Source organism: Strix uralensis, chromosome 5, assembly GCF_047716275.1.
Source record: "Strix uralensis isolate ZFMK-TIS-50842 chromosome 5, bStrUra1, whole genome shotgun sequence".
In the NCBI taxonomy this organism is placed as follows: domain Eukaryota; kingdom Metazoa; phylum Chordata; class Aves; order Strigiformes; family Strigidae; genus Strix; species Strix uralensis.
The window spans coordinates 87,821,233-87,835,539 of record NC_133976.1 but is presented as its reverse complement, the minus strand read 5'-3'; the positions used below and the strand labels follow the sequence as shown (position 1 = coordinate 87,835,539).

The following is a 14,307-nucleotide window of genomic DNA, read 5'->3' as shown; positions in this document are numbered from 1 at the left end:
CTAATAGGATGACAGGTCTATCTAGTAGCAGCACCACTTTTTAGGTTTTTTTCCAGACCACATTCACTACAAAACAGTAAAGGTGAAGGGGCTGAACGCGAAAAGGGACAGGAAGAAGATGCAGTGAACAAAATTCAAGATTTTTTCCACAATACAAGTTCAACGAGGAAATATTCCTGTCTCCAGAGCCAGCTGCAACACAGAGACCGAAAATTGATTTTTAGGATTTCAGATTGACAGGTTTGGTTCAAAAGATCAGGAAAATCAGCAAAAGAAAAACGTTTCTTTCAAAAACAGGTCCATCTTCTACAAAAGCAGAATTATCTCCCAGCATGTGCTCACCAGCGCAGTCTTTAAAGCCCCCATCAGAGTGCATCCAACTACTGTGAAGCCTAATGGCTTTCAACGTTAGAAGTACCTTTCTCACATTTATCCAAGTATTTCCTTTTACTAGTCTTCCCTGTAGCAAAAAAGCATGATTCCAAAATGGTACCTGAAATACTAACCAAATTAAACGGTCTTTCTAAATTCACTGACCAAAGGAACTAGTGTCCTCCTCCCCCGTCCTTCAGATCCACCCCCAAACACAGTTTGTTCTGCATTTTTCTTGTGCGTTATCCAGCCACTTGTTTTACTTGCACTTTAACAATCTCTTTTCAGCACTGAGTAGCTTTAAGTAAACAGTATAACCCAGATGGACATTAAGAGAGCACACTGGTGTTACCAGAAGCATTACATGTCTCCATTTTCCAGATGCTTTACTCTTGGACACCTGATATTTTATAAGTCCACAGGCAGTTCTTTAAGCACCTAATCACACAGCTGGGATTTTTGTGTGGCAACCTGTCCCCTCACCCCAGCAACTAACCCTCCAGCAGTAGGGAACCAGACAGCTTTGGTGCCAGTACCGATGTAGCTGCGACAGCCTGAACCTGGCACAAGGCAGCAACTCGAGCTGTCAGGATTCCTCGTTCCATTTAAGCAGCACCACTACCGCAGCATGAAGCTGGAGGTAAGGAGTTACAGACACCCACGTAGCCCATCCAGACCCTCCCCGAGCAGAAGTGTTGGCTCTCCAGGATTCAGGGCATCAGAAAAGCCCCTCCGTGCAGGTGAGATACTCATATCAGACTCATAGTTAATTAACACACACCACGCTTCACACAGCACAAGGCATTTAGTTATAAGTTTGGACTGTGAAAGATTACATTTTTACCTGTTTAAATAATCATAGTTAAATAAGTTTTTCTCTTAGGGGAATGAAAGATGTCTTAAAAAAAAGGAGAGAAAATAATTAAAGTACAACAAAGAAGTGGTGCTAAATGCTAGCCATCAAACAATGTCAGGACAAAAAAATTTAAATTATATTTAACTGCAGTGTTAATGTAAATTCTAGTTATATTCCCAAGCTGGGCAGAGCATTAAAACCTCTTTTCTCTCTGGATCCTTTGAACACACCAACACACAAGTAACCTGAAATACTTCATATAGCACCAGTAGTGCTACTATAGCAAGACAGTTTATGGTTGTGAAAGAGAAAGAATTTGTGACTACAGCAGCTTTTTATTAGAACTAGTTAGACAAGTCAAACTTTGGGGCATAAACAGTCATCTTTGGCTCCTTCCGCCACCAAAACAAATCTATTTTTTCCCAACCTACCCAAAGACATCAATTCTCACTCCAAAACCTCAGCTCTCCAGCCCCTGAAAACACAGTACCTTCACTGGATTCTCTCAAAACCCAATATCCTCGTGGACTTCTGCATCACCTCCATGACTAACATCACCAAGGCTGTCATTGATACAGCTTGATTGCTGCTTCCAAACTGCGTTTGTAATAAGCTACTGGAAGCTTAGAAGAGTCCAGAAAAAAGCATTAAGAGAAAAATGCAGGTCCTTTGAAAGAAGTGGACCTCCATTAGTATGCAAATGATAAAGGGCATTCACTTTCTATGTTTTACTTCCACTGCAGCTCTGAAACACTTCAAATCCCAGTAGGCTTGCTCCTAACAGTGTTAACTAAAGGAAAAAAATACATACACACAACCTTATAATTTTCAGAATATTATTTACTTTAAAGATGTAACAACCCTAAGTTTTGAATCAGCCTCACAAATGTTTCAAGCTAATTTAATACACTGGTGATGGCAAAAGGAAGAGTTATATTGACTTCTGCATGTGAAAAAAAAAAAAAAATTAAAAGAATTAATCAATAAGTTCCATGACCCTGATTTAATGCAGAGCACTCTACCCTGGTCTGAATATTTTATGGTATTTTTACCAGCAGGTGTCAGGTCTGAGATTAGGAGATATTAGAAGGTAAATTCAGTCTGAGCCAAAGCTACCCAGCACCAGAAGAGGGTTTGTGCGCAGTGATTTCTGTTCCTCTTGCTCTTGGGGAGGGGGTGAAGGTAATTAATTAAAAAAAAAAAAACAAACAAGGAAATATGGAAAGTAAGACTGTTGCCTGAAACCCTGCAGCAATACAGATCTATGACGAATGCTGAAATCTTTGCAATGTCTCTGGCTTTAGCACCTACTCCAGCTCAGCGGAGCAAGGCTGGCTGCACAGAGACTGACCTGCCAAAAATCTGCCAGAAGACATCCAAACCTTCCCTACAGCATGGAGCTGTTGTCGCAACAGCGTTCGCTTCTTTGGGCCAAAACCCTCCACCTCCAGACCACCGAGACACAGGTCACTCCTTCCTTCCTTGCCTATGTACTAAAAGGGATCAACAACATGATGCAATTCAGAAGGAAAAGACAATATCCCAGGAGCTGCCAGGACTCTTTGGCACAGAAATTGGGTGTTTTCTCAGGACAAGAAATCACCACGAATGGCACAGAGGTCACTAATCTCCAAAGACTTTGGCCTCACGTGTGTTTAACAAGCTGGGAGATGCTGCAATAACCCAGTCCTGTATGTGAAGCAGTGTTTTTCTGTTTTGGAACAGGCTGCCAAGAATCGTTGTACAATATACACCCGATAAGACAACATGAACTGATCCGACCAAGTCACCCATGAAAATCCATCTGCTCACTCATCCGCTCGGCATCGACAGACCTGTCTCTATGAAATGGGAAGAAAATCAAAGAAGACTGGTATTATGGAGCATGCAGAGAAGGCCTGAGGGCAGGGTGCAGCCCCAGTCCTGTCACATAGAGAAGCTGCAGAAGGAACAATGACACTGACAACAGACTACGTTAGAAGCCTTCCCTATAATATTTATATCCAAGATAATATTTAAAAGGGAACAACTGTATTTAACAATGCGACAACGCGCTAAAATGAAAAAGAAAAGATTCTTTCAGATGTCATAGGGAGCTTTCTTCTTAGGATTATGGCTACTGTAATTTTCACTGGCAGTTAACTGTGGAAGACAACGAGAAGAAAGCCCTCTAAAACAAAATTCCAGTTTCCTTTTCCTGGATGCTATTAATTATTCAGAAGTTGCACCTGATCCTCATGGAACACACTCTGGAGCCCACATAAAGGCAGCATGATGCCCAGTAGCTATGGCAACTCGACACCCACCTTAGCTATAAAGCTGAAACAAAGCCCCCTGCAATAAAGCAACTGTAAATGTTTTGTGCAAGAGGCAAAGTTCAGCTACAGACAAAACCATGCATTCTCTAAAAATTTCCTTCAATATTAATGACTTAGAATTCTCTCCCCACAACCACTTCATATTAATCAACAGCCAAGCCAACAGAAAGAGCAGTAAATGATCTAAAAAGCTGACTGTAATTTCTAGCGTCTCTGGATAAATCAGAGCAGCAAGAAGATATCTCAGACTCCAGTGTCTTGCAGAGGTTCCCTCCAAGGTCCAAGTGGGACAAGTTGTGTGCCCAGCAGCTGCTGCTCATCTCTTCCATGATGCAGTTACCCAGGAGAGTCTATTCATTTGGACTCCCTCTTCCATTTGTTGGCATGAGAAATGGTGAGTGGCTGTAACTTCTGCTACTCATTCATGACCTGCAGGCGAGAAACTCTGCAGCCCAGATCATCCCAACAGGCAGAATTGATGCCCTCCCTCTGCCAGCACCACACTGACGTTTACCTTCCACATTCAACTGGGAAGATTTACTGCAAATGCTACGTGTATCTGTAGGCAAGGACATGGGAAGGTGTTTTTAGATGGAGTAAGAGCCTTGGGGAATGGCAGTGGATTATCCTCTTTCATCACCCAAGCTGCAGGATGCCTGACGACACGTGAAAGGTGTTCCTGCAACAGACACCGCTCCTACTCCAGCCCGTGCTAATCAGGAACTGAGGGTTCACCGGTGGCTACCAGCAAACCTGCTTTTTAAATTGAAACAATTTAAACAAACAATTCACTCTGTTTTGTCACACTTACCTGTAAATGGAAGAGAACCATTCAAGTCAAAATCATCCAGACTAGGTTCCAAGAATAGCTCCAATATTTCCTATCCTGAAGAAGCTGTGTTCGTTTAAATAAGCAGCTGAGCTTGTTGTAAAATGTTTTCTCCCTTCCTGTCCTCTTTCTCACATCTCTTGTGTGTATTCAGGACTTCACAACAGCAGCAATCACCTCACGTGAATGTGGAATTACCAGACAGATGTCATTTGAGAGCAAACTGGCCATATGCATGAAAAACATAATGGTGCATATAATGGGGAAAAAATACAACATCTGGTTTAAGAAAATGGGACTTGCAGAACTGAGTTCCTTCCCACTCCTACTCATCTTCCAAACACATTGGCCAACTTCAGACAAGTGTGACAGAGGCCTCGTGGATGGCATCCTCGTGCCAACTGGCAATCAGACACCTCCACCTTACTACTGTTATTGAAGAAGGGCCAGGGAAGTTCCGTTTTTTTCCCTGATGCCATTTGCTATGAGCCACCCACAGCACTGGCTACCTTTTGCCTTGGTGGCAACCAGAAAGATAGAAAAGGCCTACACAGGTTAAAGGGCTGGGACATTGCTGGAGGGACACTGGGGGCAGACAGGGGAGATGAGCTGCACTTTGGAAAGGCCCAGGGAATAGTGCAGGAATGGACTCGCAGCAGACGAGAAAAAGAAGCAAGATGAGTTGAAGGGGATTTTTCAAAGAGATCAGACATACCCATAGGCCTGGCTGTATTAGTAGTAGTGGATGGAAAACTGCCTGTGAGCCAGCAATGTGTGCTGGCAGCCCAGAAAGCCACCTGTGTGCTGGGCTGCACCCAGAGCAGTGTGGGCAGCAGGGCGAGGGGGGGATTCTCCCCCTCTGCTCCGCTCTGAGAGACCCTCCTGCAGTGCTGGGTCCAGCTCTGGGGGCACCAACAGCAGGACATGGACCTGCTCGAGCGGGGCCAGAGGAGGCCACGAAGATGCTCAGGGGGCTGGAGCACCACCCTGTGAGGACAGGCTGAGAGAGTTGGGGGGTTCAGCTGGAGAAGAGAAGGCTCCGGGGAGACCTTAGAGCGGCCTCCCAGGACTGAAAGGGGCTACAGGAAAGGGGGGAGGGACTCTTGATCAGGGGGGTAGGGATAGGATGAGGGGTAACAGGTTTAAACTGACAGAGGGCAGATTTAGATGAGACATGAGGAAGAAATTGTTCCCTGTGAGGGTGGTGAGGCCCTGGCACAGGTTGCCCAGAGAAGCTGTGGCTGCCCCCTCCCTGGAAGGGTTCAAGGCCAGGTTGGACGGGGCTTTGGGCAACCTGGGCTAGTGGAAGGTGTCCCTACCTGGGGCAGGGGGTGGGACTGGATGATTTTTAAGGTCTCTTCCAACCCAAACCAGTCTGTGATTCTGTAATTATTCTGCAACTCAGTTTATTTTACCCTCTATACTTAATGGGAATGAAATTCTTGTCCACTGAAGCGAATCGCAAAATTCTCAGCAACCTCAGAGGAGCTGGGATTTCACCTCAAGATTTTCCAAGAATTTGTAACTTATTCACACCTCAAGGTAAATTTGATGTTGGTGTATCTACAATAGTCTAGATTGCAATGTTTAAAAACTAGGCAAACCTCTGTAACTATGATCAGATTCCAAAAAGGAATAATTACATATAACATTCATTAATATGAAGATTCACCACACAGGACCGTTTCTTTTAGACCAAAGTAATTTGCTGAATTTATAGACCTATTTACAGTCTATCACTAAAAGCCACAGACCTTGTAAGGTTTATTAGTCTTCATGTAAGAAATATGTAAAGCAACAGTAATGATTATAAATAAGGTAATGAGTGCTGCAGAAGCTAACAACAAAACATGTGGTTCTATAAAACATTTCTATTTGGTACAAAAATACAAAGGGCAGGAAAATACTGCATTATAAAAATTCAATTTATGTTTTGTTGTCACTTAAAGACTCCACTTGCAATTATGAAACTGGACAGATATATTTCAGAAAGACAGCCATTACAAGCAGAATCATTAGCATGATTTGCATGATATGTACTATTATTTTTTTATTCCTGAGGATTGATATTAGTTAAGGAAATTAAAACAGGCAGTGATTTCACCATATTTGATAAAGTTCAGCATGGTTCCCAATCACTTAAGTTTAGCTTTTATCAGGCAAAGAGCTAGAAGTATGCTTTCTTTTCACAGTTAATTTGGGATTTTAAAGAGAGTAAAGATGACTAGGCTGACTGCTCTCCCCTCTAACAATCAAACAGGGCTTAAATCCTTAAGGGAATAAGATGATCATGAACTTTTTCTTGTGCTAACCAAGAGCTTTTAAGGAGAAAGCCTCATACACCTGTGAAGGAGAGCAAGGCAGGGCTTTGTTTCTTGAACAAACCTCTGAGCAATATATGCTAAAATTCTCATCTTGCGCCGCTTCGTTATACAACTCTGGCGCAGTGACGCTGAAAGGCTCAGGCTGGGGAGAGCAGAGGTGACTGTACCCCCAGCCCAGCTGACTCATTGCCTGTTCACCGAACAAGCGCAGTTGCAGTCTAAGCTCAAAACCAGCAGTCAACTCACAGGCAGACTTTACGCCCTCCCATTTCTTTTCCTCTTGATATTCAGTTCTGCAAAGCTATTCCCACTATTCACCGGGGTTTCAGTGCTGCTGTAATTCCTTACAACCCAATCTTTCTCCTGTCATTTATTGATCTGGTTGCAGATGATGGCTTAATGAGATAAGCCTGCCCTAAAGTCAACATTTTAGTTTACCTTAGAGCGAGAAGTGCTCTGATTTGTGAAGTCCAGCCCCTGCAATTCAAGGTTAATTGCGCTGCTCATCGTCCCAACCCCTTTCAGAAAGGATGAGGCATCACTGCAAACATCCCCCAACTCCAACCCGTTGGCATCCTCCCCTTCCACTCAACTGTGCTTTTGGGGGAAGAACAGTCTTTGCACTATGACTAGGTCTGAGCTGAATGGTAAATGTTAAGACAGACAGACCCCATTTCTCTCTAATGAGACAACAGTGAAAGGCGTGCAGGGACAGCATCATTTGGCAGCTAGAAACAGCAGCCTCCTCCCTCTCCAAAGAGAAAACACCCTCCTGTAACCTTTGCACTTCACCAATCCGTAGGAAAAAAAAAAGGTTAAAAAGTTGGCTTCAACCAACCGTAACTGAAATGACCTATGTGCAAAGAACCCAAAAAGTCTAATTCTGTCTTCGCAATTCTAGCAACAACAGAAGAGATATAAAAGATTAAAAATAAGGGAAGTGCAAGTTGCTCAAATAACTGGAACAGTCTGAACGCTTGATGACACTCATCAAACAAATGAGGGGAAACCAACAGCATGCAAATCGTAAGACACACAGGCAGGGTGTGAAAACTGTTTTCCCCCAGCATAGCTCTGGCACCAAGAAAGCCATTGTAACTGTGGCTAAGAAAGACAAGGCTGGGATTTAAAACACGCTGATCAGTATCAGCAAGGCAAGAAATCACTTTATTTGAGATACTGACAAAATAACCCTATCTGCTCCCTGACACTTGTACTCTGTGAAACGCACCAACTTTCATTCCCCAATTCAAACATTCCATTAATCTGCCAAATCAGCTTTCAAAAATTGAAAGGATAGACAGACGTGTGACTATTTAAGCATTATCTAACATGGCCCCAGACCAGAGTCACCAATATTTTCAGATGTAACAGGTTGCTCACTGTTACCTTATTTCTGTAATAATATTTCCCAGCTTTTCTGAAGTCCTCCCTAGAAAAGCACAAGTGCCTGAAGCAACACGCAGTGTGCCTCCCGCAGAATACAGTCAGCAAAACGAGAGAAGGCGTGCTGCATCAGTAACGAAGGCGGCAGACAAAGGCATGGGGAAAATAAATTACAGAATGTTAATAAATCATCATATTTCAAACCATTTCTGCTGAATGTGGAAAAGCATAAACTGGGTTACTACGAGAAAATGGAGCAGGGCATGGGAGGGAAAGGGACACTGGTGGATAGACTAGACATTTAAGTACTAATTACTAGTGTTATTAGCAACTTGATTATGATATTCCAGAGATTCAATTCAATTGCATATTAATTTCTACACTGAAAACAGACATTTTTATACCACTGCTAAGCAAGCTGACACTGACTGTGACCCGCAGATCAAACACACCGAGTGCTCTGCTGAACTACTAGCCTGATGAGGCTTTCAGGGAGCTCCAAGCAGACCCTTTTACCTTTTCCAGGGTGCAAAGCCCAGCCCAGCAGTGCTCTTCTGTCCCTCAAACCCCCAGTGACTCAGATAAGCTGCATTTGCGATACTAAATTATTCAATACAATCCTATCAGATGAAGGAACCAGGTCTGGGCTTCTTTTCTTCCCCATGAAGTTCCTCTCTGTCGCAGAGAATACAACAGCTTCTCAGCCACATGAGCCAGGGCTGCCGTGTTTCAGTGCAATTCATATTAAAAACTCCCTTCTGATCTTGGCTTTCTTGTCACCCTATTTGACTGCTTAAGAAGAGTTCTTCAGACTGGAAGCAATAAAGAGCAATTCATTAAAAATGCCCCCGCAGCCCACACCCACTTCCCAAGTCCTGAGTTTACCGACTGTGACACCACGAGGATATTTCAGCTGCGTGCTCACTTTGCCTCAGACACAAATTTACTCTGGAAATAGGACAGAATATGAAAATACCTCCACCCTGAATGCTCATTAGCCTGCCAGGTACGTCACAAGTATATTCCAGGTCACAGACACCCAGAGCCAGTTCTGTGTGGAAAGAGATGTTCTTGTCACACCTGTGGCAGCATTCTTCACTTCTGCCCAGCAATCTTTCACAGCACACGTAGGAAACAGAGACAGTCTTGCAAAAAAATGCACCAGGAGCAGAGGATGTCAAGGAGCAGCTCCTTTTGATGCCTGCAAGTTGAGGCCTGTAACAATTAATGGTAAGAGAAGCACGCCATTATACCTTATATGGTCATGTCGTACCCGATTGCATATACCTGGAAGTCTCAAAGAGGGGAAATGTTAAGAAATTCTTTTACCAAACAATGTTTAATGTTGTATTTAACAAGGCCTGAGTCATTAAAGTGTACAGAGAAGATATCCTAACCTTGAGAATAGATACATCCTGGCAGAAATGCTCAAACAAGGCGGGTAAGAAAGAACAACTTGGCTGGACAACAGAGCTGGGAAACATCCAAGGAGAAGAAATTGTCCTCAAAAAGACTCACGACCATAAAAGGGGAAAAGGAGTAGGGGGGTAACTGCCCAAGCGACCACCCAAGACCCCCACGCATGCGTAGTCTAGTTTTGCAACGCCAGCGTTACGTAAATGTTGTAGAAAGGTGGAAAGGCAGAGACTTCTTGGAAAATGTATGAATATTCACGTCTTTAAGGTATATAAAGGATGAACTTTCATTTTAGTGTGTGCATGTTAGGTGGAGTGACCCCCCATGCATCCAGCGCTGCAATAAATGCCTGCCTTCTAAAACTTCAAACTAAGTCTTAGAGGGTTCTTTTGAGACTGAATTTACGGTAACACTTTGTGTCCACATACTTGGACAACCAAACATCAGCACAATAGCATGAGAGTGCACAGGAATTTACGAGAAGGATAATTGTAACAGAAAAGCCAAATCTTTGCATTTAAGAAGTTGAGCAACTTACAGAAAATCACAGTATCAATCTGATAATGCCAGCATTCCTTTTCCATGTTTCAAAATGAGAGCAATGCATTACTGCTGTCCTCTTCTGCAGAAGCCCCTGTTCCTACTCACTGCAACACCTCCACAAACTTCACACAACACAAGAGTTGAGGCAGAACAGCTGTCTCTCTGTATTGACTTGCACATGTTGCAATCCTTGTTTGTTCCCACATACCATCCACGTACAAGGAGAGAATTTATTTGGCCAGAGAGATGCATTTTTTGGCCGTTTATTTCTCTGTTGCATTCAGAGGTGATGTGGGACTGCCGTGAAGCATACAAACAGCTCTTCTGGAGACGTCCTGTTTGCTTACAATGTCCAAAAAAACCCCACTGCTCTGAAAGGTACAACAGAGGCAGCAACATAAGCTTTTTAAACTTGCATTTCTGCTAGATGCTGAGTTCAGGTTGTTGAATCTTCCAGCCAGACAGATGGTGACAGTGAATTAGAGATTCAGCTATGAAAATCCTGTGATTTTTAGTAGGAGTCATGTGCCTCAAGTCATTTAGCTTTGGAAACTAACTGGTCTCCCACCCCAGCCAATATTTGTTGTGTCACAGGTCCAGATGCACATAAACGTGTAAACCATGGCTCCTGTTCAGTTCTGTTTCTGAAGCTACAGCCACAACACCAGTAGCTCAAGCTTTTTGAAGACTTAACAGCCTGAATGACTACCCCATGCATTTGGCAGCAACTCTACTCCTCCACACTTATAGGATGCTGAAGAAAACAGGATCTACTCCAAAATCAAGGCAAGCTCTGAACATACACCAACAGTGTCTTAAATTTATCTTTTTTATTGCTTTGCCCTACAAATACAGCACCCTTTGCAGGTGACAAAGCAAGGCAGAAGGGGTTAATACAACCTAGCTCTGCTGTGAGGTTTTACCTTAGTCTCCCTACTCAGCAGTTATCTCTGTTAACACCATGCCAGCATCTTCCGTAGAGCATCTCTCTACAGAAAGATTAGAAGCTTGCTGCTGTAAAAGCATAATCCTTCATAAACACCTTTTGCACTGGAAAGAGACAGAGATATTAAATCTTGATCTAATACCATTTTAAAATCAGAATCCCAAGCCCAACCACTTCAGTCTTTTAAAGCTGTAGGTTTTGGCAATGTACAGGACCCTTTGTAAGTGCAGATCATGGCTTACGTTTTCCAGTAGGTCAGATCAGCTGCTGTGTGAGGCAGCAGCAAAGGGGGTTTCTGAGTCTTAACAGTGCCTAAAGAGTGACAACTCAAAGGGATTCCACCTTAAAAAAGCCCATTAAATCCCTTAACCTTGACAAGAGCTATGCTCCACAATGTCCTGCCTGCACAGATCCTGACAGGTGGGGTCTGTGGCTTTGCTTAAAGACACTGAGAGAAGAAGTATCTTCAAAACTTGGCAAGAAAAGCTGCAGGATTGTTATCGTGACATGGAGTTGAACGCATTTCTCTGGGATTCAAGAGTCTGTGTAATGGATATAGCCCAGAATTCAACATGGCAGTTCTGCCCTGGCATAGACCATATTAAACCATTGCTGTTTCACCCATACACGAGCAGTTTAGAAATTGTTGGGGTGGAAAAGAGAAGCAAATGGAAAGTCGCTTAGAGCAGGGGGTCTACGAAGCAGATCATTTAAAAGGCCTTTTAAAATAAAATTTGTGAAGGTAGAGAAGTTTACCATCGTCCCTACCATATTGCAAGATTTATTACTTCAAGCTGTTGCAACTAAGCTGCATCCAAAGCCCTTCTCATACAGCCTTAAAATTGAACAGAACTTCTAATCTTGATCCTATCAGGTTTTTTCTGCTTATCCTCTGTTACACTTCAACTTAAAATCAAGTGTTATTGCTGACACTCTTCAGCTCCAGTAAGCACAGAAAAAACCCCACAAGCAGGAACGACTTTTAAATCACACAGGGCAGCCATCAAAACCGGAAAACCGTTTGATAAATCGACACTTGCTTTTCGCTGACATGAATCATCGCACCACGGCATGCAAATGATGTGAACATGAGCTCATCATCTCAGAAAACAAACACCACCATTGTCAGCATTCAGACAAACAGCTCCTCCCCGCTCAAGCCGGTTTTGTTGTTGTCATCAGCCCTACAGAAGATTTCTGTGCTCAAAGCTGTGCGGATCTTATTTTCATGAATATAAACCAATGCTCTGAGATGGCACAGGGCAACGATTCACCTCACGCATCTCTGGCAGCATTCTTCAGTCAAAACCTCCAACAGCCAGGCAAATGCAGGGCAAATACATAGTGTCCATGGAAGAACTACGGTGAACTTGGCTTCACTATATACCCAAACTACAAAGAATCCCACTTCTATGATTACCTACTAGTTCACTTTCAGGGAGGAATCATCGCCAGAGTGTTCAGCGCAGCCTGGGCACAAGGCAGCAGCCAACAGGGCAGTGCTGGTTCTAGCCCTTCACAGCACCCAACAATTCGGAACCTGTCCCCTTCTCCCACCTTTCCAGTCTACCTCTGGCGATGTAAATGAGCACACAGTTTGGTGGGTGGCAGGGATGCCTGAAGTTATATTCGGCTTCTATAAATATCAGTCTCCAGCTTCTTCCCCTTTTAATGATATGATTTTGGTATTTTGACATCACCTTTCAAGAAAGAATGGCCAAAACTACAAAGTAAAATAAAAACCTGTCTAGTCATAATTCAAAGAATAGCTGTTTGGCATCTCACTGCACAGGACAGACTCAAAAATTAGATACAAGAGGGGCTGGAACTGCAAAAATCAAACAGGAGGAGAGCTGCACAGATACCAAAAGAATCACCAACCTATGAAGTTTCACAAAGCATCCAAAGTACTTCAAAGTCACAGGAAAGGTTCATTTCTCAGAGGCTGAGCAAAACGCAAACAGTCAAGGGGGAGTTATAAAATACTGAGTGTGCTATAAGGCACGCTCTCCATCTTAGTTGTTACAGCAAGCAATTCACTAATGCTGATTTTGTAGTAACTACCACTTATGAGACGCCCTCACAAATATAAAAATTATCTATGATGCTTTTAGAGGCTTAAATAAAGCTCTGAGAGCAAATGAAAGGGTTTATTTCCCTGTCTCTTCTCCATGAGAGGTTCAAACACTTTAAACTGATTAATAAGTTAAACAGAGATTGACTGGGGTCTGTGAATGAATTTAAGCAACCAGGCTTCCTCTGAGCTTCACCTTCCTTGTTGGGAAGGACAAGAGGTTAAACAACCCACGCTTTTATTAGGCTGAACAAAACCACAGTATTGTTTGATGTGAAACAGGAATGCATTTAGAGTCATTTAAACAATGATTAGGATGAAAGTTTCCTCCAAAAGCCTTAAAGCTCCAAGTCTGCTGACCAAAGACTTTTCAACGACTCCTCTGACAGAGAAAGAACAGTGTTTTGCCATCTTCTTCTCAGTGGTTGTCATGATGGAACTTCGAGGGGTGGGGGGAAGAGAGAAGATAAATCTGCCTACTTCCTGGATCTCCAACAAAAATGTGGGAAAATCTTCTGGCATCCTTTTCTCAAGTGAGTTGACAACTATGGGCCTTTATGTCACCATGTTTAAAGGCAGAGAACCCTGGTATACCTGGTAAAAACACTCTCCTGTACACCATGAGCATACATCTGTGATTCAACAACAGTGTAAACTATTTACTTATGTCAGGAAATAAATCCCAGTCTTTTCTTCCTCCATTTACCTTCCTGCTTTTGATCCTCTGCAACTGTCTCCTTAATTCCCAATAAAACAATCATTTCTCTTGCTCCTGTTTCCCCCAACTAAGATAAAAATTGCTATGAAATGCTGAGAGGTTTCTCAAATCTCTAATGGGAAAATACCTGTGCATCAGCACTAGGCTACCTGATCATGTGTTTTTTCAAGAAACAGTACTTCTATAGGAGGGCATATTGTCTGAAATGTAGATTATGAGAATAGCGTCATTTCTCCCCTGTTTGTCACTACTGTATCCCAGCTCCTGGAGGCTGCATGTAGTCTGCTACTAAGTACCCAGTAGATGTTCATTCCTGATGCTCTGGTATCTCAGGAAGGGTTCTTCTAGAAATACCAAAGTGACCATCTTCCTCCTCCTTTACTCCTCTCTTTCTACAGATTTAAACTTTCAAACTGTAAAGCATCATCACTGAAAAGCAAAACAAAAATCAGCACGGCTGTCCTCCCTTTCCCCCTAAAAGCAGGCTGACCAACATGAAAGCTTCCCAAAAAAGCAGGCAAAGTC

General features: G+C 43.0%; 1 protein-coding gene across 4 annotated transcripts in view; it reads right to left on the bottom strand.

Moving 5' to 3' along the window:
- KIAA0930 (KIAA0930 ortholog) overlaps positions 1-14,307 on the bottom strand; it is an 84,610-nt gene that overhangs the window by 31,140 nt on the left and 39,163 nt on the right. The window lies entirely within an intron of this gene.